The 25,889-nt window shown below is 38.7% G+C and overlaps 1 protein-coding gene across 4 annotated transcripts in view; it reads left to right on the forward strand.

The window, feature by feature from the left end:
- SLC8A1 (solute carrier family 8 member A1) overlaps positions 1 to 25,889 on the forward strand; it is a 385,952-nt gene that overhangs the window by 6,250 nt on the left and 353,813 nt on the right. The window lies entirely within an intron of this gene.

Consider the following 25,889-nt stretch of genomic DNA (forward strand, 5'->3'; position numbering starts at 1 on the left):
TGTCTCACAATTGTTTCCTGGCCTTTTAAAAATGGAAACAAATAAATTAATGAGTGAAAAAATTAATGTCAAAAAATATTGAGTATAGTGTCTGATAAAAAAAGCAAGCCATGTTATTCTTCTCAGATTACTGTTCATTTAGTTTAATGTTTAATGAGTAAGCTAACCATTGGAAATAGTGCTTCTGAAAAGAAAGTGTAATAAGAAATAAGATTTATTTACTTTTATTTATTAAGGTCAAGTATACATTAAATAATATTTCATATCCCTGAATAAGAAATAACATTGACTGTTCTTTATAAACTAACATTTCCAAATTGTTGACTGGACATTTTTCAGACCTAGAGGATAAATTATTATTTTGTGACTATATTCCATCTTCTTCCCTCCTCTCTTCATCACATTATGTTTCAATAAGTAGGCGGCAAAATTTTTATATCCTTCCCCCCATCCTTCACTCTTACATAGCAAAGATGAGCTAGACACAAATTAAAAAATGAGATAAGAATCATTCAAATGAAAGTTAGTATTGTATTCAGGGACCCAGTTCACATGCATGTTAAATGGCATTTAAATTCCAGTTTATAAACCTAAAATGAAGAATGAGAGCTGCACTTGGCATTCAAGTTGCATTTAGATCAGGCTTATGAACACGGGACCTTCAGGAATTCAGCATGTAACATTGCACAATTATATATTAGTTTTATGAAAATTATAATGAAACATATTTTAATTATGGCAATACAAATTATACACAAGTTGGCCACTTATTATTGATTGATTGATTGATTGATTTTGCACAGAGCATGTAATGAAAACTTTTTTCCTCTTTTTATCATGCTTGTGCAGAGGAATAGAGGTCAAATCCACGTTCTACCACTCTATTTTTATTCTATCACATAGGCAAGATCATTTCTTATTGTTTCCCTGGAGATGATTTTGCTACTATTAATTTAAATATTCTTTTGCCTTAAAAGATAAATTTCTACTGTGATGCAGGTAGGGGAAAGGGAAAGCAAATAAGATTAGAGACAAAAAATGGGGCCTCTGCAGGCCCCATAAATCTATACATCCTAATAGTTTACATTTTTTAACCATGTTAAAAATACCATAATAACCCATTAAATTAAATCACATGACTTCCTGAGCAACTCAGAGTGTTGACAAACAAAAACAAAAATACCGTACACTAAAAACCAGACCCCAAACTTTTCATGATTAAGAAACTACATTTAAGTAATACTATATACTTAGCTTAAGTTCAATCCCTGGGTCCCAAAGCCAAAATTTAGGCCCATGCTGTCTTTGGAACACAGACAAAATAAATAATATAGAGAATATATGTCCCAAAGCTCATTTTTCCCTTCAATAATCTATATGACTGTATTAGGATAATGTGTAAAGGTCATGAAGGCCATCTTTGCTGCTTCATGGTAAAGAGCTTGGTTTAGGGTAAAGACTAAACCTAAAACTAAAAGAGCTTGGTTTAGGGTAAAGAGTGGGAAGATAGAAAAATTTCCTTTGATACTTTGATGCCCTGGTTGTATCATCAAAACCTGTGCCACTCACAGCATCCATAGGGGGATTAAAGATTCTCTCTCTCTCTCTCTCTCTCTCTCTCACTGTTTTAAACTATTTTATTTTATTTTATTTTATTTTATTTTAGCTTATTTATTTATTTAGAGAGTGAGAGAGAGAGAACGTGAGCATGATTAGCAGGGGAGGGGCAGAGACAGAAGGAGAGAGAGAATCCCAAGCAGCCTCTGTGCTGTCAGTGCAGAGCCCTGTGTGGGGTTTGAACTCACAAACTGTGAGATCGTGACCTGAGCTGAAATCAAGAGTCAGATGTTTAACCCACTGAGCCACTCAGATGCCTCTTAAACCTTTTTATTTTAAAATAGGATATTAGACACATCTTTACAATTTGCCTAACCAAAAGGCCCAAGGCTTAAGTGTTTTTCTCAAAATAAACGGGAAGTCACTCACCAAAGATAAAGTCTTAGCAACACGAAGAAACTGAGACCACACCTTGTCCTGGCTGGAACCATAGGTCAGAGGGCCCAGGACCCCTCAGACCAGCAGTCTCTACAGAGGAAAATTTCTCAGCACAGAGTCCCAGTGGGGATGCTACTATGACATGAGGAAAGCCGAAACTACTAGAGCTCCCATGGATGATATATTCTTATTATTAAGATTCGGTCAGGTCCACCTGTATGCTGTAGGCGATGGGGCCACAAAATTGAAATTGCTGCTAGGTGGTCAAGAGACAGCACCCAAAGGGCATGATGAAAAACAAACTCAAAGGTGACAAATGCCCATACATCCAGTGAAGGGCTTAAAGGAACACTTCTCTTCCTGAGTGTTTTCCCTATCTTATTGGGTGTTTTACTGGGTGATCTCTTGAAAGGTCTTTGCCTCCATGTGTCTCTGATTCAATTACAGATCAATTTTCAAAAATGAAGAGCATAGATTGATTCCATGTCCTTCCAACGACTGCATGCATGTCAAAAGAGAGTACTTGCTAATCAAAGCACCTAGAACTGGAGGAGATTTATGAAAACTGGCAACATTATTTTAAAATGTCAGTTTTCTAAAGTAAGCAAGTGTGTGGAGTTATTTTTAACTTGCAGACACTGCCTTACAAATAATTCATAAATTTTAAAAAGTTGCTTAAAGAGTACCTCTCTAAATCTCTTTTTCTACTTAGCATTTCCATGGGGGTGGAGGGCAAATGCCCTTTATATTTCTATAGCTACTAATAACAATGGTAGCTAACACATAAAGCAATTTCTACATGCCAAGCACTTTTCTCAGTGTGTTTACATGCATTAACTCATGAAATCCTGACAATAAGCTCATGAGCTGGATCCTACTGTCATCCTCGTTTTCTGATGAGGAAAATGAGACAGGGAGGGACTAATGAAATCTTCCCAAGGTCACACAGCTAATAATAATAGACCTGGACAAATCTGGCTTCAGAGTCGATCTTATTATCCACTCACTATGGGCAAGTACATAGCAGATACTAATAAAGAAAGATAACTACTTGTACCTACTAATGTTACTTCTAGTCCTTATAATCTTACAAAACACAATTCCTATTCTGACTGACATCCCTTGAAGTTTCTGAAGAAGAGCAGTTACTACATTTCCCTCAAACTTTCTCTATGGCTCCAGTTTCTTCAGTGGGTCCTCTTATGACATGTGTGAGAATTCCACCTCAGTATAATGCCTAAAGCTCTTCTTTGAATGTGCACTAGATTCTTTCTTTCTTTTTTTTTTTTTTTTTTTTGAGAGAGAGAGAGAGAGAGAGAGAGAGAGAGAGAGAGAGAAAGAGAGAATGCCCCGGGGAGGGGGCAGAGGGAGAGGGAGAAAAATCTCAAGCAGGCTCCATACCCAATGCGAAACCTGATTCGGGGCTTGCTCTCACCACTGTGAGATCACGACCTGAGCCAAAATCGGGAGTCTGACACTCAACTGATTGAGCCACCCAGGCTCCCCTCTTCCCATTTTTAATTTATTTTGTTGCTGTGTTTAGGGGATTGAAAGCTACAACTCAGCCAACAAGTGTGTTGCAGGTAATTTAAAGGGCTCCATGCACAGGACCTTGAGACCTATCTCTATCAAATTCCTGCTTATTAGCAATTTTATGGCCCCTCTTCCAATCTCCAGAATTCCTCAGACTATTGATTGGTTCAAGGTTATCTTTTGAAAAATTTTCATACATTGGTATGTAATTTACTTAAACAAAGCATACGAACAAATTTGGAACAACGAGGTGCTATCTTACCATCACTTTTACCTTTGACTCTAGTTTCTCATTACTAATGCCTACTGTCCACCTTCCTATCCATACATCCAACTGTCTATTCAACCCATGTCTGCAGATCCCTTGACTCATGTTTTATATTTTCAGAATTAAACTTATCATTTTTACTATCCACCTGACTGATCTTTCTGGTTTATCTAACTCTTTGATTAACCTTAAACCAAAAAGTCAGCTTAGACTCCTTTCCTTGACTGACTGTCTCCCTACTGCAACAAATAAGCCCTCAAATTCTATAGTTCCTATCTCTTGAATGTCTCTTATATCTATCACCACTGCCTTTTATAGCTATTACATGAGTTATTTCAGTAACATGCTATGAGATGCCCTTCCTCCAGCCTGGCCCCTCCCACTATGCTCCACTTAGTTGCCAAAATGATCTTGCTAAAACACAATTTCAATCAGGCATACTTATATGTAAAACCTTTCAATGAATCCCTATAACTTCCAGGATAAAATCCAAATTTATTAGGTTAGTACCAAGGACTCTTGAAATCGTAGGCCTGCCTATGTCTCTAAGCTTGTTCTTCTCTATCACCCAGTAAACTTTCTTTGTCCCAGCTTTACCAAACTATTCACGATTCACTGAAACAGTCAAAAGTGGCTCTGATCTCCATTTTCTTACGTGTTCATTACCTTCTTTCTTCAGTGTTTGTTTCTCTTTTCACTTAACAAACCCTGCCCTTGCTTTAAGACTCAAAACAAGAACGCTTCTCTCTGTAATGCCCCACCCCCATTATCCTATTCTGATTTTTTTTCTTCCATTGTGCTCCCACCGCACCCTGCATAGATCTCCATGATCACACTTAGTATTGTCAATGTGTTTTTCGGCCTCCTCATTAGACTCTAAGCAACTTGGGGGCATGTACTTATCTTATTCATCTTTGTATGTGAAAGGCTTGGCACAGTGTCTAACATACAGTGGGTGTAGTCGACAAATGCTTAGTGAATAATGAAATGAATAATTCTCATTGGATGGAGAACTAGAAGAAAATGTTCGCTAAGGAATCATGTGTCTTTTGTCTTCCACGTGCCCAAGCAGGAGGCCTGTCCTTCCTCATTTACCTCCAAACTGTTAATTCTAAGAATCCGACTGGCTCTTTACATCCTAAGGTCCACCTGACTAACTGATAAACAGATTCTTGGAACACTACTGATTCACATGTTGAAGGATGTGTGGCCTTTGGTGGTTGATTAACTTCAAACTGTGGTCTATTTATTCTGAGGCTCTCCAGACTCACCAACCTCAGAAGCTAGCCCAGCTTCAAAATGAGAGAACTTACACGGAAGAGAGGGTAATTGAAATCTTTCTTTTTTAGATGAATATTCTTTTTCATGATTTTATATTCCAATACCAGAAATATTCTGAGAATAACTTTAAAAATCAAGCACAGGTTTATCTGGTTATGAGGGCAAAAATAACACATGGTGATAGTGAGAAGCTTCCATTAGCATTTTTAGCAACATTATCCAGATCTTGATCCAACTGTTTGAAGTACTTGCCATACAGTGGTATTTTCTATCTTTACATAGGTCTGCAATCCTTTTGGGTAATACTTTTAGAAATGGATTTTAATCTGACGACACCAGATACCATTTGAGTAGTGCCTCCATTTGGATCTGGAAACTTAACTCAGTTTACCAATGTACACAATTAGATATGCCAAGGATACCTCATCAAATAATCTGTTTATTTAAGCCAATGTGGATATCTCATTTAGATAACATCTAAAAACTTAGATAGCATCTAAAACTTGACTTCAGTTTTGTATTGTTCCATTTATTAGAGCCAAAGTATTTCTTGCCAGTGAGGAAAAAATGATAATGAGTAAGGTGTAGGTACCTGAATGTAGCCACTGAATGGGTCTGCTTTATTTTTTTTTTAAAGGATAAATGATACCACTCGAGAACCAAATGGTTTCTGGCATTTAACAACTGAGTAATTACTGACAGTCCTCTTTGAAAAATACTAACTCTACCACAGGAGGAGGTAAATTGTTAAACAGGCATGAATTTCGATGCTTGGAAACTAGGAGCAAAACTACTACACTCAAAATCCTAAATCCTGTCTTCACGATCCCATTCTGTTACAAAGTGAATAGTTAGCAAGTCACTAATCTTTTCCAGACCTGTTTTCTCTGTGGGATGAAGAAGTTTGGCCTTCATAACCACTGGCATGCCTTCTTGCTGTAAAGTTCATGGTCAAAAGTGTGTGCGACAATGGAGAAATGTAGGAAGGCTTTCATATGTACATGTTGGTTTTTTGCTCACTAACTGATACATCCGTGATTTGCTCCCAAACCCAGCCTTCGTTCTTGGTATGGCTTTTCATTTTTACATAAATTGCCCCGGTCCTTGTCATCTGGTGACAATTAAGGCATAAATGGAAAAGAAATAAAAAGATGCTTTAAGAGCACGTCCTGACTTGGACGCTTCTCTTTTGTCCTGCACATTTAATATAGGATATGTTGTTCCTCAAAAGGTGGTTTGTCACTTGCAACAACATGGATAGTCCATGAGGATATTATGTTTAGTGAAACAAATCAGAGAGTGGAAGACAAATACCATATGATTTCATTTATATGGAATTGAAAGGACAAAACAAACAATCGAAACAAACCACCACCACCGCCCCCCCCCCCCCGCCAAAGGGAAGATGGTTTACTTTCAGACATAGGATAATAATAAAAAGGATTATGACCACCATTTGTTGAGCTACTACACTGGAAGTGGGACAAGCTCGAATTTGAATGTACGTCTACCTGACACTAAAATCTATGCTCTTTCTACCATATCTTATGATCTGGAGAATCATCATTCAAAACGGCAGGTTTTGTTATCGTGAACACAGAAGAAATCATGTCTGTGAACAATCATAAAATTGTGTATCAGATGATACATAACTTTTCAACTTTATTTATCATAGTGTTTCTGTTCAAAGTAAACAAAGTACAAAGCTGATATATCCAGCATCAAAATTCATCTCCCAGTGCTGTGACTTCTCATTTCAATTGTAGCTTCAGGTGTCATTTGTAAATGAATGATAATAACAATGATTACACTGCATTTGAGGGGGTGTGAGCAAATGAAATAATAGGTGAGAAGTCTTAAAAACATGACACATGACACAGAATTTGCTTTCCTCCCCCCTCCCAATATTTTCCTCCGAAAATACAACTAAGATCATCAGACAGAAAGACAGAAGCACTTACTTCTGGATCCCAGTTCCGCTAATGGCTGACACGAATTACACTCAGGAATGAATGACATGAACTCTTCTGAACATCAGCCAAAGGAAAGGTGGAACTAAATAATCTCCAGGTCCCATTTGGTTTTACATGATTGTAATTTATTTAGTCTCAAAACCAATTTCTCACACTTGTGCTTCCTCTTTGGAAGCTGGAGCTTATTTTTAGCGTTTGCAGTAAAAATGTGTTTCAGAAAAGCTGTTGGATTGAGGACAAAAAATGTCCAGGTACCTGAAAGAAATTACAAGTTAAATGGATGAGTCACCAAAAGGCAGTGGGACAGCCAGACCTGTCAGGCCCGTTATTCGAATTTGGGCCAAATGATTCAACTATTTGATTGTAGTGATTGCAGAGGCCTGCAGAGGGGAGAAGGCACACACTTTTGGGTGGATCAGGTCTGATCTGAAGTTTCTCAGAGCTGCAAAAAGGGAATAAGTATCAAGTGTATTAACCAACTTGGGACAGAGAAAATGAAGAGGAGGAAACTCCATCACAAAGACAGAACATAACTACCGATTGATTGTCCGTTGGCATAAATAATATGGGAAAGATTGCTGGATTATGATGGAGGGAGAACTGGGGTCTAGGCCTGGTTTTCCAATGCCCCAGTTCTGTGATCTCAGTAAATTTATTTTCATTTTCTGGATCGAAGCTTCTCTGATCATAAAATAAGAGCCTGACTTGGACGTTTACCAAAGGTCCCTCACAACTGTCAAATTGTATTCACAGGAGAAACACAGATAATGTTATGAAATATCCTTTTTTATCTGGAAAGAATCTCTTTGGTGTTGGTTTGTCTTTTGGCCTTAAAACTTCAAAATAGAAATTCTGTATTTTAACATCAGGCTTGTCATGTTCACATTCTTATATGAAGAAGTATAACTATAGTAGAAGTATAGTGAATGGCAGGGTTTTCTTTTTTTTTTTCTTTTTCTTTATTTTTGTTTTTCTTTAAAAATTTTTTTTTCAATGTTTATTTATTTTTGAGAGACAGAGAGAGAGACAGAGCATGAGTAGGGAAGGGGCAGAGAGAGGGAGACACAGAATTCAAAGCAGGCTCCAGACTCTGAGCTGTCAGCATAGAGCCCCATGCGGGGCTCAAACCCATCAACCGTGAGATCATGACGTAGGCCAAAGTCGGACGCCCAACCGACTGAGCCACCCAGGCGCCCCAAATGGCACGGTTTTTAAATCCAGATTGGAGAAAACATTGCTTACCAATTCTTCAGTGTTACTGATTTGTAGATATCTTTATCTTTGTCTAGTATAACACATGTTTCTCTATAACATGATTAGCATCTTTGCCCATTTGTTCCAACTAGATGTCAGCCATCAGAAAGCTTTACCATGTGTTATACTTTTTGCTTCTTTTTCACTGATGTTATTGATACCCTGTGTTCAATATCTTTGTCAGATTGACGTTGGACATCTTACATTTTGAGTTTTATCCTTGGACATCCCTGGCTATTGGAGTAGGCAATTGTGAATTGACTCCATCTTGCTCCCCACAAATCAACTCAAAATATTACCGCATTACCTTCAACTTTGCACCTTCAGTGTGTACTTAAAACTTTCCGTAATGAAGATTCATTAAGTACCTAGAAGATACTCATCTTTGCGTCCTCAACACTTGCTGAGATGCTAGGTATCTGGGAGGTTCTAATCAGTCTTGAATGAATTAATATATTCATATTTATAAGAAGAAGCCTAACATTATGCATTCCATATGTGAGTGGAAGCTTCAGAAAAAACAGAGGATATGAAAGGAATAAAGATCTGAAAACTTCACAACAAAACTAATCTGTGCTTGTTGCCTTCCAAAATACTGAAGTTTCTGTTTAGAATCCACATCAATCCTCAAAGGTTAAAACACTAACAAAAACCCATCTCTCCATGTTTTCCAATAAGCCACGTGTTTTAAAGGCAGGCACATTGCCTCTGCCCTCATAAATACATGGTTGCCCCTTCCAAGTGATTGATGATATTTAAATGATGCATATTTTTCCCTGGTGGAAGTAAAATATCCACACACTTTCACCAGTTTCTTGGTGGAAACAACAACAACTTGTACGTACTTAATGCCATCAAAGTTCTCATGAATGTGTCTCGGTAGGTAAGGGAAAAATATTTTTGTGTGTGTTTGTTTTTAACACAGATTTAACGGCACCATGTAAAATGTTAGAAGTGTATCATCACTCCTCCCTTCCTCCACCCCTGGCAACCACCTTTCTTTCTTTCTTTCTTTCTTTCTTCTTTCTTTCTTTCTTTCTTTCTTTCTTTCTTTCTTTCTTTCTCTCTCTCTCTCTCTTTCTTTCTTCTTTCTTTCTTTCTCTCTCTCTCTCTCTCTCTTTCTTTCTTCTTTCTTTCTTTCTCTCTCTTTCTTTCTTTCTTTCTTTCTTTCTTTCTTTCTTTCTTTCTTTCTTTTTATCCCTTTTTTAAACACCCCCCTTCCTTCTCTCCCCAGTTTCTGGTAACTGCCTTTATACTCTATGTTACTATGAATCCGGCTCTTCTCTCCCAGTTTTATTGAGAAACAATTGGCATACATCACTGTGTAATTTAAGATGTGAACCATGATGGCTTGAATTACATACATTGTGAAATGATTAGCACAGTAGGTTCAGGTAACATCCATCATCTCATACCAATACAGTGAAAAGAAAGAAAGAACACAGAAGAAAAAAATTCTCCTTGTGATGAGAATTCTCAGGATTTGACTCTCTTAATTCTCCTATATACCAGACAGCAGTGTTAGCTGTAGTCACCACGTCGTACATTACATCCCGGGACTTACTCGTCTTTTAGCTGGAAGTTTGTACCCGTTGACCACCTTCCTCCAGTTCCCCTCTACCCCCACCCTCTGCCTCAGAGTCACAGGTCTGATGTCTTTTGCTAAGAGTTCGGGTTTTGGAGTTTTGTTTTGTGTTGTGTTGTGTTTGGTTGTTTTTTACTCCACATGTAAGGGAGATCATATAGCATTTGTCATTCTATGTCTTGCTTGTTTCACTTAGTATAGTGTTCTCCAGCTTCACCTGTGCTGTTGCAAAATAAATTCTGGAGATAGGTGGCAGTGCTGGTTACACAGTAAAATGAATATCTTGAATACCATGGAACTATGCACTTGAAAATGGTTAAGATAGTAAGTTTTATGTTATGTGTATTTAACTATAACAAATAAATTTTGTGAGAAGTGTATCACTGTGTGAAGGTGAGTGAGTTCCCTCATTTCACCTTGGGCTATAAAAATCTGAGGACTGGCTTTTTAATAAGGCGACGCTGTATTGGCTCCTTGGGGACTTAGAAAACTGTTTGATTGGCTAAAGTTTTGAGATTGTTCCTATGGGAGAGTTCTGCCAAGGGACCTGATCCTTTTCCTGCTCAGAGACCAACCGCACAGAAGAAGGTTATGAGGACGCCATTTAATGGCTCTTGTCAGAGCGGGAGCCTGAGAGTTAAATGCTGCATCTGTCTCAGGGGAAAGGACAAAGTCTGCCTGCTCTTTGGCTCTCCAGCCTTCTACCCTCTCTCTCCAACTGAAATGTTCTAAACCCAAAGTAAAACTGAGTCTCCAGCCCACTTCCCTTTCCAGCAATATGCCACAGTCCCCTTACCACCAGAGTAAAAAAAAATAAAAAATAAAAGCTTCTCTGGCATCTCCTGGGAGGAATGCTGAACATCAGAAAAACAAGAAGAGACTTTTAGGTTGGTGACACGACATAGTACCATGACCCTGGGAAGGAAAGTTCTTCCTACTTTCCTCTGCCTTGTACCCCACCTTATGAGGAGTCCATTTTCAGTTCTTCATCAAGTCCATATGTCATGTGGTCCTTAACACAAATGCTATGCCATATATATATATGTGTGTGTGTGTGTGTGTGTGTGTGTGTGTGTGTATTTCTTTTTGATGTACAAGGCCCAGGCCCTCCCATTTAAGCACAGCAAAGTATGAGGGAAATTATACCTTGGTTTTACAGATGGTGAAGCTGAGCAGGGAGACCTGATTTTGAATTCTGTTTCTGCTATAGATGACCAGCAATGTGTCACCTTAGCTTCACTGTCCTATCTGTAAAACAGGGATCCTGATAATGTCCCTGGGTTGATGCAACACCTTCATGAGATGTTTGTTAGGCACTCGGTGTTATGCCTGACACAGAGTCAGCACTCAATCAACAAGAGTTGTTATCACTAGAGCATTATTATTTCCACAATTAAGGCTATCTTGTGGGATTCTGGCACAGATCTTCCACGTCTAAGCCTACCATTCTTTTTGCTGTCACAGGGCCATAGTCTCACACACCATTGCAATCTACCTCAGGGCAGTTGGAAGGCTCAGTCAGAGAACACTGTGTATCCCCTCTCTGTTCTCCCTGAAATATTACAATGAGTAGCTCCTCTTGAAGGTCTTAATAATGCTAAGACGTGAGCACAGTCCTGTAAAGTCTCAGTTAAGTAAAGAAATAAAATGATGCTTAATACTAAAATGGCACAAGGGGAGAATTCCTGTGAAGTCGAGTCACCTTTTGGTTAGGAGGAAAACAAACTATGAATAAGGAGATTAATGCGTGAGTAAGCCATGGGAAAGGTTTGGATTTCTTTGCCTCCCCCTACCCCCTTTGGTCACATTACTTAAAAAGAAAAGCAGTTGGTTTTGTTGAAAAGTACACTGTCATCTGAGACTTCCCTTTTGACAACTAAAAGGGAACATGCTTATTCTTTCCACGTGCTGGGCAGGATCAAAAAAAAAAAAAAAGGCAAAACAAAAAACACACACAGAAGGAACAAAAAACTGGAGAGTAAGCAGTTTACGAATCGCGTTTCAAGAGAATTTGCCTGCACATCTATGAAATGAGATGGCAACAGTCAACCCTAAGAGCATATTAATGGACCCAAATCTCCTAAAGTCTATCTCATGGAAGTTCCCAGGCATTTATAGTCTTTCACCAGCTTTCTCAGTGAACTTGGGGGAGTGACAGAGGAGGAATATGGACAAAAAAGCCTTCACTTTCTTTCAGTCTATTTATTTCTGCACACAGAAGGTGTCCCCCTTGTGGTGACAGCAAAGGCTAGTCTGGCATTTCATCTAATCTTGTGATACTTGCGATATTTCACACATGCACAAAGACCTTTAGTTTTCTGCCTATCCACCCTTTAATAGCTCATGCCTCTAAAAGGGTAAACTTACGCAAATACTCATTCCTATCTGAAGGTTAATGCTAAACCCAAAGCCAGATAGGCAGTCCACTGGCTTTAAACTTTTTAACCTCGTGTACTATTATTTTAAAATTCTCCTTCCCTGGGACTGGGTGTATGGTTTTTCCATGAAGTAGTGTCAGAGATTAAGATGGTGTTATCTGTCCATTAACAATTTACTTACCGGGGCATGAAAAAGTGCTTAAGCCCAAGTGTCTGTGTCAAAGCCATGGCCAACCATTAAGCTTTCTCAATTATGTAGCCTGCTCTGCCTTTTTAGCAGCGGTGGGAAAACCAGTCTGAGTCAGCAGGCACCGCAACGGACTCCTTTCATTCCTGTTCCTCTCTCCTTGGAGTCAGAGTAAACACCAAAGGAGGGGGAGATGGCAATTTTGCTTATTTTAAAGGAAGTATCTCAGTTGAACTGCTGTTGTTGTTTGGACTAGTGAGTTGGAAGATGCTTTTTCCCCTCCCTGTACTGTGTTAATATATCCAATTATCTTTGCCAAAACTTCCAGAATAGTAAAGACTTCCATGCTGCTGTATTCAAGCAAAATAAAAGGTCATTAGGAGATCTGAGACAGTTTTGGAAGGAAAATCCAAACTAGACTTAACGTCAATTGGAGAACTAAAAAAGAGAGAAAGGTGAAATGTCCTCCCCAATCAGCCATCTTCTATAACTAAAGTAATTTCTAGGATACTTGGGGAAAATGTACATTGTGGATCTAAATTGTTGACAATATTAAGGAGAAAATCTGAGTAGTGGTAAATCCGTGTCTAACAGTATGGCTTTCTACATCTTACATATTTCATTTCTAATGCAACCTCCTCAACGAAGCCTGACAGGATGTGTTTTAAACCTCTGGCAGCTTGATAGGCTGGCATGTTTCCTACATATAATGCATATTGTAGATTGAATAATTGGAAAAAAATTAAGTGTATATTTCAACAATGCTTGGTTTATTTATACCATCTTTTCAAAAAATATTTATGTAACAATATTGTAGACAATAAATTAGGACGATACCAATCGGAAACCTCACTCCTATGGTGTTCTTGGACATATTTTCCCATTTCTACATATTCCTTCTAAGTTTTCCTTCTGGATATGCTATATTCTGTGTTTTGCAAAAGTGTTACAATTTTCAAAAATTCTAAAACATCAGAATGGCTCACATAATACCCACTATGGAGTATGAGAATTGTTAGAAAGAGGAATAGATCTTACTGTCTAAGAACAGAATTAAGCATCCAGACTGAGGCATGCTGAAATAAATGCCATCGTATTTGATACTCAGAATGAAGCAGAGGATATCAATACTCTCTTTCGCAGTCTATATTATTTCTCTTACAACATGAATGTATTTTTCTGGCAGACATTGTTTGAATAAATTTGTTGATCATTTCTTTAAAATTCTGTAGCATAAACAATTTCATTCCTTCGTATCATCAGCCTGTCAAAGTAGAGAAGATACGTAGATCAGTCCAAAGCGATGGTTGATGGGTTCATTATCATTGACATTTTTGAACAGAAATAAATTGATAAAATATAACTGTGCCTCTGCCAGTGATTGGACTATTCATTTTCCTGTGGCATTGGGCACAGTTTACCTTACAAAACAAGTCCTTGTATCATGCCCTGTGATCGTAGGACAAACTGCCAGTGAGTTACTATTGAATCCTGTGATCCTTAGGAAGGAATCCTTACCTAAGGCAAAATCCCCATTGTCCAAAGCGCCAAATTGTTCACCTGGGGAATACTATATACTCATTTTTGAAGAGTTAAAATATAAATATGTGAATGAAATATAAATGAGAAAGGCAAAACATCTGGGAGAAACTTGAGTGGCACACAGGTGGAGGAGACATGGTGTTTACATTTATTTGAGAAGACATAAGAGCTATCTTTCCATATGGAGAGGCCCGTCATCCAAAAGTTAAGGGTTTTGTTTAGAGTATAACAACAGCACCCCCTGGAGATTTTATAGCATGGAAGAGCTCCAAACAACATAAAGAAGTTTCCAATGATTTGAGAGGTACAACAAGGGGTTGTGCTTCCTTGCAAAGAAGTGTGTTTCCTGAGCGTGATTAAAAGTGTTCGAAGAGTGCCAGACAACTAATTTTCAGCTATGTTAAGTGAAGGAAATATTTTATTACAAAATATTTTGGACTGTATAGTCTTTAAGGGCACTTTGCAATTGAAATACTTTATTTATTTATTATTGTTTTTGAATGTTTATTTTATTATTGAGAGAGTGGGAGACAGAGCAAGCGTGGGGGAGGGGCAGAGAGAGAGGGAGACACAGGATCCCAAGCAGGCTCCAGTCTCCCAGCTGTCAACACAGATACGGGCACAGGGCTCAAACCCATGAACCGTGAAATCATGACCTGAGCCAAAGTCGGATGCTTAACCAACTGAGCCAACCAAGGAGCCCCACAATTCAAGTCATTAAAAATTATACAATTAGCAAATTATCAGTAAGTGGAAGATTCCAAAGATAAATTCAGCTTCACACATAGCATGTGAAAACAGATACTAATTGAAGGAACAAAGGAGAATTATTCTTAAGGGGCTTGAGTATGAAATCAGCAATCTCAGATGAAGCAAAGTAGTAGGTTGGCCAAGAAAAAAGGGCCCCAAATCAAACTCCTGCTATTAAATAATTTGCACAGTTGTGGGAAGCACAAAGTAGGTTCTCAATGACTACCCGTTGTGTTCATTCATGCATGCAATCATTTATTGGGCACTTTGTATGGGCCAGGCATTATGCTGGGTGCCCATACTTTGTGCAAGGTACTATGCTGGGAACACTGGAGTGAACATTCTTTGCTCTTATATTGCAGTTGAAGAGCTAGATATTAAATACAAATTACATTTTTAACTCATTACACTTATGGTAAGTGTATTTCTAGAAGTATAGGGTGCATAGCAGGGGATCTGATCTGGTCTGAGTAACCAGGGAAAGTTTTCTTAAGGAAATACCATATTCCCTAGTGAGCTGAGTGATGAAAAAATAGCAACCAAACTTTAAAGTGTTTATAGAATGGATGTAGCAGTTCTATACAAACAACATGAAAATGCATAGACAACAGAAAAGCATATAGTACTATGGGAAGCCACATTAAATATATATAACATAGTCATGCTATTTATACATCATTATCATGGATAGCCTACTTTTTTATTTTTAAATTTTTTAACATTTATTTATTTTTGAGAGAGAGAGACAGAGTGCAAGTGGGAGAGGGACAGAGAGAGAGGGAGACACAGAATCCGAAGCAGGCTCCAGGCTCTGAGCTGTCAGTGCAGAGCCCGATGTGGGGCTTGAACTCATGGACCGCAAGATCATGACCTGAGCCAAGTTGGACGCTCAAACCGACTGAGCCACCCAGGTGCCCCCCCCCTCTTTTAATGTTTATTTATTTTTGAGAGAGAGAGAGAGAGAGAGAAAGAGATAAATAGAATGTGAATGGGGGAGGGACAGAGAGAGAAGGAGACACAGAAGCCGAAGCAGGCTCCAGGCTCTGAGCTGCCAGCACAGAGCCTGAAGCTGGGCTTGAATTCACAGATCATGAGATCATGACCTGAGCTGAAGTCAGACACATCAACGACTGAGCCACCCAGGTGCCCCTAGCCTACTTTTTAAAAAGATTATATCAAGCCTGTTTATGATTAAAAAAAAAAAAATGCCCTGCAGGTAAAAAATTGCATTTAGCAAAATTTGGCCTAAATATTAGTGAAACACTCTTCAAGATCTCTTCCACCTCTATAACTATGATATGTATGAGACAAACAAAAAATGCGGTCAATTGGGGAAAATACAGAGCATGTTTGACTGTGAATTGCTAGCATTAAAATTACAAGTAATAGACATAGCATTGAGGCACATTTAGAGTATATGTCATCTCCCAGTGTTGATCACTTAACAGGATTTCAACAAATCATTATTGAACAATTGATTCTTTCTCTGATCCTTGAATTAATCAATTAATTTGGAAGAAATCGACTTTCTCTTTTCTGAAATATCATGCTTTGTTAGTTTAATTAATTATTAATCCCTCTAAAAGTGATTATTTTACAATATGGCTGATTTCTCATAAGTACTATTGGTTCTCCAAGCATTGCATTGTTGATCCTGCTCCAATGATCAAACATCTGCTCCTACCATCTACACATTTCCTCTTATCCCATGAAAATGATTTGTTTCACTTTCCACCAACTTCCTCTATATCTCAGATGCTTTCATTTGCATCATAGCCACCAATGGTGCTATTTGTAGAACAGTATTTATTTATCAAATTATTCATTCAACAAACACTGAATGCCTGATATGCTCAGATCATATACGGAATCTTCTGCATCATATTTTTTGAGCATCACCAGAAAGGTACTATATATAAAATATATTCTCTTTTTTTTTTTTGCTAGAAATTCTAGCATTGGTAGAATTAATTTTATTAACTACCTTTAATACAATAAATATCCACTACAGGGACCTAATTTGGAAGAAGCTGTGTATGCAAATCATCTGAACACACTACCAAAGAAAAAGATTTAATGCTAATTTGACTAACATGGAATGATTGAAATGATCATATTTTCACCCAGAGTGAGAGTTTGTAAGTGTTTATTTTATTTGGATGCATAATAATGATGCATTTGGGTTTTTTTTATTTAAAGTGTAGTTGTAGAGTGTTAGTTATACCTACTTGATACAATTAAAATCTTCTTGACACAATGACAGTTGGGGTTAGCATTCATGGTACACGTTTTTATAAGTTAGGATTAAATTCAGCTGTAAATGACAGAAACCCCAAATAAACATTTCTTAAATAAATAGTGGTCTCTCTCTCTCTCTGGTGAACATAATCTGGAAATAAACAGTTCAAGCCTGATAGAGCAGCTTCATGGTCACTATGACTCCTACGTATCCTGACGCTTTGCAAACTTTAGTACACTGCCTCATGGACCACAGTGGCTGCTCAAATTCCAGCCATAAATCCACACTGGAGCCAGCAGAAAGGAGAAAGGGGAAGAGAAAGGAACAAAGGGAGCAGTCAGCTGTCTTTTAAGAAGGTTTTCTGGAAGTTCTCACATAACACTTCTGTTTCGATCTCATCAGGCAGAACTTAGTCATGTGCCCGCTGTTCACGGCAAAGTCATCTTTATTCTAAGCAGCTAAAAGGGAGGGGCGTGTTGCTAACAGAATATTGGACTAAACAATTAGCTGTCTCTTTTGTTGTTTGTTTTTTTTTTTTAATTTTGTTTTGTTTTGGTTTAATGTAGCTATTCTTTTGTGGAGGTTAGGATTATGCTTTCTCTCCTCTCTAAATGTGGAAGCCTTCCACATACTTGCTCATGCTGTTTGTAAAGATCAGGGTTATCTCACCCTTGGGATATACCACCCACTCTATGAACACCCTTGGCTCATTAGATTATAAATTTCCAGGGTGATAGATGTACCTTCTTTTACTTTTAATCCCCCAGAGCCTTCATCAACTACTTATCAGGTATGTCTCAATACATATTCTGAGTGATTGTGTGTTTTAAATTTAGATTTTAAAATATAAAAATACACAAGGAGAGTAACTCCATAGTAATCAACAATGCAAAACTACTCGACTAATCATTTTATCTATTTATTTGTTGTCATCAGCCCTTTATTTCGTCTACTAAGAGTGTAACTGTGGGTCCTGTAACAGAAATAAGACGAAGTATTGTCTCTGTATGGTTTTCAGAAACCAGGAACTATCTGTAAGAGAGATTATGTTGTCATGGTAAAAAGAACAAAGGCTCTGGAGACAGGCCCTGGATTCAAATCCAAGCTCTGCCACTTACTAGCTCTTTGGCCGTAGCAAGTTACATTCCTCAGTTTCTTCGTTGTGTAAAATAGGGACAATAACAAGGATGGATTGCCATGGTGGGAGTCAGAAATGAACGTACTGTGAAGCTTGGAAGCTTATGTCCGGGGACCCTCATATCCATGGGTCCCTTTCCAGGCCCAGGGAGAAGGCCTGGTAACATGCTCACATGATCCTATGCTTTGGTAACATTTACAAAAGTAACTTTTTTGTTTGTTTGTTTCTTTTCTTAACACAGACTCCAAACTGTGTAAGCTTCGGTTCACGCAAAATCCACAGCCTCCCCTGGCAGCTCAGCTGAATCAGAAGCTATAAGACGCCTGCACTAGTTAGAACCTTGAATTAGACAGCCCTAAGGCCGGAGATGGTCTACGTGGGTGTGTGGCCAACTGAATCAGAGATACTTAGGATATTTGTTTACCAGAGGGGAGGTGGGTGGGCTGTGGTTAAATAGGTGATGGGGATTAAGGAGTGCACTTGTGGTGATGAGCACTGGGTGATATGTGAAAGTGCTGAATCGTACTCAATTGTACTCAATTGTACATCTGAAACTAACATGACACTGTATGTAAACGAACTGGAATTTGCATAACAACTTTAAAATAATCTAAAAAAATGCAGGAACGGGGAGCTTATACCTCCCAAATGAGATCTTTTGGGACTGGCGCTGCAAATCTCCATTTTGATCAAGCTTCTCAGGTGATTTTCATGTGCCTTGAGATTTAAGACACTGTTGTAATAGCTCTCCCAACTCTGAAATTCTAACTTTAAACTGCATAATCCTGATTCAGAAAGCACCAATCAAAAGAAGAATCAGAAGTTTCTGTGGAAGAATCAGAAATTTGACCTCCCCTTTCAGGATTTTCCCAAGGCAAGGCATACTTGGGATTTTGAGACAGACAGAAAGGGGTGGAGATATGAAAAGCTGAGATCCCACTTTTCAACACGTAAACACAACTTGTCTAAAAGCGTTAATACTTGTGAACAATTCGTTCTTCTTTGGTTTATTTTCAAGAATAAATAAAATATTTCTTTTTCTTCCCCTACTCATAAGCCCGGTGGTGAAGATTATGATCATTCTCTACAATAGGAGATTCTATTAACCCAAATCAAGCTATATTCTCTTCTGGGGAGAGAAGAGGGATCTAAGAGTTAATGTTACTCTTTCTCAGACACACTGTTACATGTTCTCCAAATGGGATCTTGTTGAATGTTTAGAGCAATCCTGCAAGAAAGGTGCCATGTTCCTCTTTGAGGAAGAAAACGAAAACCCAAGCAGATGAAATAATCTTGCATAAAATCACATAGCTAACATGTTTCAGGGATTCAACCCCAGGTATGACTGAATCCAAAGCCCGTTTTGTCCTCCCAACCCCATGGCACTTACAAATAAATATAGCATTCATTTGTATGTGCGGTGACATTCACAGCCTAAACCTTAAAATGCTACGATACAATATACCTCAGAACCAATAAATTGCCCTTGTATCTAATGGCAAAGAACACACTCCTCTCTCCCCCTCCCACATTAAAGGATATCTCTATAATGAAAAGGTTGTGGTTGTGATCTTTTATGTTACTAGATATTTGTGCTTAAGCACCAAATCAATGCAGTTATAGACACTGAAGAATCCCTTCACAATGTAAGATTAGTCAGTGAGTACTGTTTGCAAATGCTGCACAATATCATGGTCTTCCTCTCTTACCATGTCATTGAGTTCATTCATTCCTCATGAGATATGGACAGAGAGAAGAGATGTATTCTAGAGTGGCCAATGTGTTCAGCACAGCTTGGAAATGAGCACCTTGCATCCCAACAAGAACTGTTGGTTGGGATTCAACTAATACACCCAACCTCCTTCATCAAAGCATCATTAGGGCAACTAACCTTTGGCAACCAAAAGCACTGCATTTGGGGAAGAGAGCAACTTTTGGTTTCCTCTTTCAGTGTTTCATGAGGGATTTTTTTGTTTGTTTTAGTTCTAAAGAATAAATGTTGATGGCCTCTCTACTGGCACCACAGAAAATCAGAATGTAATTTAAAAAAAAGTAATGAAACTATGCAGTTTTTTTATCATATGACCTTTCCTTGTCCCATTTTTCTCCCATTCCTCGGTGAAATTGAGTCACTACGGAAACCTTATCATTGGTCCTCAGTCAATTTTCATAGCTGTATCAATAGATGTGGCGTCAGGAAGAAATTGCCCGGGTCCATTAATGAGCAGCCCATGGGTGGGGACTAAGGATAAGCAGTTACACAGCTATTAAATGGACCACTATGAAGAGATAAACAGTGCAAGTGATGTTAAATAGTCTTGCATTTTTCTCCCATATTCACAACTTTTAAAATGTTTTCCGCAAGTCCAGAAGTCTTAAGATGTCAAAGCACCTCATAATCCAAGCTAAGACGGAAACATTTATCACTCATATTTTAGTGATCTTTCTCAATTAGAAATGAAGCGAGAGGCACCTGGGTGGCTCAGTCAGGTAAGCATCCGACTTGGACTCGGGTCATGATCTCACAGTTCATGAATTCGAGCCCCACGTCGGGGTCTGTGCTGACAGCTTGGACCCTGGAGCCTGCTTCAGATTCTGTGCTGCCTTTCTCTCTGCCCCTCCCTTGCTAACTCTCTCTCTCTCACACACAAAAATAAATAAACATTACAGAAATTAAAAAAAATAAATGAAGGTAGTGTTTTAAGAGATAGGAACACGAAAACTCTGTTTATTTGTCCTGGTGTGTTTTCTCTTTCTAACCAAGATGAGAAATTTCTATTTCCTCATCTATGGAATGTAAGAAGTATTTATCACTATAATCTCTATATCAGGAAAACTTGAGGGAAAAAGTGGTATCCAGCCAGGTGACCAAGAGAAAGGTTTTTATGAATTTAAAGAACACTTATGATTTTCCTAAGCCTGAGAAAAATCCTGATTAAAAGATAAATAGTATATCAAAAATTGGGGTTTCAGGTTTTAGTGGAACAAGAATTCATTGTGACTATATGCTGTAAACAACAAAAAAAAAAATTGACACAAAAAATCAATTTTAAATTTGTAAGTTAAAATTACATACAAAAATATATAAATTCTGATATACTTTAATCATTTATTTTCTTAAAATACTGATTTAGAACTGAATTTCCCCCAAAAGGACCTCAGAAATTTAGTCAGCTATTTTAAATGTTGATTCAGTAACAATCAATGTCTAAATGATTGCACATTCTGAATTAGTGCTGAAATGATGGACTTGCAAGTTTTCCTGAAATTTAAAATTAGTTGATCAATAATGAAATGCAACATCCCGTGAAATGGACGTGAAATTCCCCAGAAAACCCATCAAAGAATAAAATTATATTGAAATCTTGCTATCACTGAGATCCTTTGGAACCCATCAGAAACTGATCTTTTAAAAGGGAGAGAAACACGCACTCTATATGTACAGGAAAAATGTATCATGTATATATGTACAATGCAAATGTATATGTATAATGAAAAAACTCAGTACGTGACTTTTTATTACTCAAATGAAATCATAGGTTTTTATTTTTTTTTTAATTTTTTTTTCAACGTTTATTTATTTTTGGGACAGAGAGAGACAGAGCATGAACGGGGGAGGGCCAGAGAGAGAGGGAGACACAGAATCGGAAACAGGCTCCAGGCTCTGAGCCATCAGCCCAGAGCCCAACCGGGGCTCGAACTCCCGGACCGCGAGATTGTGACCTGGCTGAAGTCGGACGCTTAACCGACTGCGCCACCCAGGCGCCCCTGAAATCATACGTTTTTAAATGGAGAGTACATTTGATTCTCTAACACGCGTTGCTTTAAATAATTTTTTTCACTGTTTGAATTTATAAATACAAACATGACGGTCGATTGCAGTTTGTTGGGATAGTTTAGCTCTGTAAAGGTCACACTGAGTTGAGTCGGCCTCAGCAATATGTAAACAGGGACTGAAAGACACCTGCCTGTTTCAACGCAGTACTATGCTGATTATGGCTCAAATAACAACTGTCCTTCCTATGACAAGTAGGACAGCCTTAAACAAGTGACTTGCTTTGTTTTTCAGAAAATCGGTAATTGTGTGTGTGTGTGTGTGTGTGTGTGTGTGTGTGAAGGAGAGAGAGAATGTATGTGTGGAGAGCAGAAAAACCGAGAAAGAAAAGGACTTCTATCACCCCCAACCAAGATACAGCTGAATATAAAAAGGCAGAAAAAAGAAATTACCTTTCAAACAATATTAACGAACAGGCAAAAGAGAGAGAGTGAAACAACCCTCCAGAAATTGTATCACTGGATTTTTACAATTTGATGCCGAAATGTGTGGCCGAAGGAGGCAGGCTGGAATAATAATAATGCTAAGTATTATAGAGCTTTTTTTTTTTTTTCTGAAAAGATGTTAACACATTGTGATCATCTCTGACTTTTTTCCAAGCTGCAGTCTGGATAGCTCCTGAAAAGTACTGAGTCACAACTATCCTGGAAATTCGTTGTGCCACATCAAGCTACTCTAATTCAGAAATGAACATTTACTGAGCCTACTCTAGGCCTCTTGAAAGTTCACCAACCAGTGTCTTTGTATTTAGTTCCTACGTCGACCAAGTCTCCTATACACAAACATGCACACGCACAGGCACATATGCACGGACACACACACACACACCCCTACTGAAACTCAGCAGTTCAACTCAAGGATAAATTACTCATGCGGCTTAAGTGTACAGAGCAGAAAAAAAATGCAGTTAAGTTCATCTTCAGCCAAAGGAAGAAAACTTCCATGCCAACTTACCCCCTTTTCTTCCTTCAGCAAAAGGTCAAAAGTCTTTTTCATTTGAGTAGTGACTGTAAAGTTGAGCAATCATTTCTAAAATATTGTTTAAGTGGCAAGAAATTACCTCTTTTTTTAAGTTTATTTATTTTTGAGAGACAGAGAGAGAGAGCACGTGCATGCACAAGCTGGGGAGGGGCAGAGAGAGAGGGAGACACAGAATCCGAAGCAGGCTCCAGGCTCTGAGCTGTCAGCACAGAGCCTGACATAGGGCTTGAACTCATGGACCATGAGATCATGACCTGAGCTGAAGTCGGATGCTTAACTGACTGAGCCACCCAGGTCCCCCAGGAAATTACCTCTTTTTAATAACGTGAGACAAAGAAATAGGGAGGAGGTAGGGAGACAGGAGCAGGCTGATTATTTTACAGATAACAGCCTGAAGCACAGAGGACTGAACTGATTTACTCGCAGGCATTCAGAGGGTTCCAGGAATAGGGATCTACAAAACCTTAGCTCCCCAATCTAGGACTACATGGTAAGGTCCTCTGTCTGTTAAGATAAAAGAAACCTGACGTTTTCTTCAGACTCCATGGTAGTTCAGCCTACTAAAATAAATTTTAAGGGCACCTGGGTGGCTCAGTCGGTTATGCCTCAGAGTCTTGATTTCGGCTCAGGTCATGATCTCACAGTTCATGGGTTTGAATCCCGCATCAGGCTCTGTGCTGACAGCTCAGAGTCTGTTTGGCATTCCTTCTCTTCCTCTCTCTCTCTGCCCCTCCCCCACTTGCGCTGTCTCTGTCTCTCTCAACATAAATAAGTAAACTTTAAAATCACTACATAAATTTTAAAAGATTAGATTGCCCAAGAAATTTATGTATGTATTTGACAAGCTTTCTATTCCTGTTTTCAGAGGATAGTATTATATGTTTTTAAACACCGAATGCTACAAATAACGCATCACACTGTCGTTGCAATATTACACTTGCTATAAGTAAGAGGTACCTGTACATTAATCATAACCACATTTTCCAGACCAAAATATCAGAGAATATAGACGGTTAACTTTTTATTCATTGATTTAATGGTTCCCTCACACCTTCAAAAATTTAATGAGTACTTAATACGCAGTAGGCATTAAGTTTGGTGATATAAACGGAGTGAACAAGACAGACTATGGAGAGGTAATTATGTTAGAAAATCTGAAATGGGTGATCGCTATTCCTAGATGCTCAGAAATCAAGAGAATAGTGCATGTTCTCCATTGCAATTAGCTTTTTTTTTTTTTTTTTTTTGGAGAGAAAAGAAATGTACATTTCTCACAAGATACTCTGGTCTTCTTGATATAGTCATATCAACAGGACAAAGCTAATTCCGGAGGTACCAGGCTCCAGCGTGCTCCCAACTTTTTAAATGGATTTTAGCAACGATGCACATGTCACTAATGCTCCAATTTTTATGTCAGGCCACAACCCTGTGTTCCAGACTCACATTCTCAACCGAGACGTCAACGTCCCTTCTTAGAGCTCTACTAGGCATCTCAAACTTAATACATTCAAAACCAAACTTTTCATTTCTCACCCCTACATTCCCTATGAGAGTAAAGAGCAACTACATCCACCCAGCAGCAGCTCAACAGAAAAATCCACTCAGCCTTGTTTTCTTACTTTTTTATATATCCCATTTTTGATCCATCAACGAATTCTGTTGTTTCTACCGTCCAACTAGATCTCAGATTGGATCCCTCTTTTCCCGCTGCTAACATCCTAGTGAAAGTCACTGGCAACTCTCCCCACGCAGGTCTTCCTGCTTCCATCATGCCCCTGAGGCAATTCCCCACAGTGGAGCGATTCTCTTCAAACGTGACAGTCCTCTACTTCCTACCTTCCGTTAGTTTCCAGCACTCTTAGAATAAGTTGTTACAACCTCTCTTGGTCTTCATCTCCTTTCCTATATTTCTTTTTTTTTTTTTAGAGACAGAGCATGAACGGGGGAGGGGCAGAGAGAGAGGGAGACACAGAATCGGAAACAGGCTCCAGGCTCTGAGCCATCAGCCCAGAGCCTGACGCGGGGCTCGAACTCACGGACCGCGAGATCGGGACCTGGCTGAAGTCGGACGCTTAACCGACTGCGCCACCCAGGCGCCCCTCCTTTCCTATATTTCTATCATTTGTTCTCTTTGCTCCAGCCACACTGGCTCCTGCTCTTTCCTGAATGCAAAGAATCCAAGCTTCTTGGCATGAGGGAATTAGCATTTTCTAGGACCTCTACCACGACTGCCCTTGCCCCAGAAATAGATTTTTCCCTTACTTTATTCAGATGTCTAGGCCAATGTTATCTGCTGAGGGAGGCCTTCTCTGCCTACTTTACCTAAATCCCTTCTTTGTCACTCTTTATCCCCATGACATGATTAAGTTTTTTCTAGGGCTTATTATTATCTAACATTAGATTATATCTTTGTCTATTTTCAGTCTAAGGCAAACCTCAGAAGGGTAAGATTTGATCTCTCTAGCCCTAAATGAATGCATGAACTCCAGCAGGTATCGAGGCAAAGGAGTCTGGACAATAGCCTGTGGTGGCCCTGGGAAACAGACAACACTCTGCTTTAGGCCTTGGACCCAGAGACTGTATAGGGTCCCTTTAGAAGAAAACAAAGGAAAATAGGTTGTTGCAAATTGGATGATATGAAGAGTATGCCAACAGGAAAAGATCATAGTTCTTAAGAGAATCTGACACTTGCATGGCAAAATCAAAACAGTCCACAACTGTCCTCAAAATGCTTTAACTGACTTGTAAAAATTGCTTTTAATTCCTCATTACTTATTTAGTTCCATGCTTTCAAAGGAAACAAAAGCCCTTTAGAGATAAAACAAGTCTGGCAATATGTTAAGGTTGTTAACTACATTTTGAATAGAAAATTGCTGAGGGGAGCAAAATTCCTCTGAACTCCTTAAAACTTCAGAAACATCATAGAAAGCTATGTGGTTGTTTTTTTGTT

This window comes from Leopardus geoffroyi, chromosome A3, assembly GCF_018350155.1.
Source record: "Leopardus geoffroyi isolate Oge1 chromosome A3, O.geoffroyi_Oge1_pat1.0, whole genome shotgun sequence".
NCBI classification, from domain to species: domain Eukaryota; kingdom Metazoa; phylum Chordata; class Mammalia; order Carnivora; family Felidae; genus Leopardus; species Leopardus geoffroyi.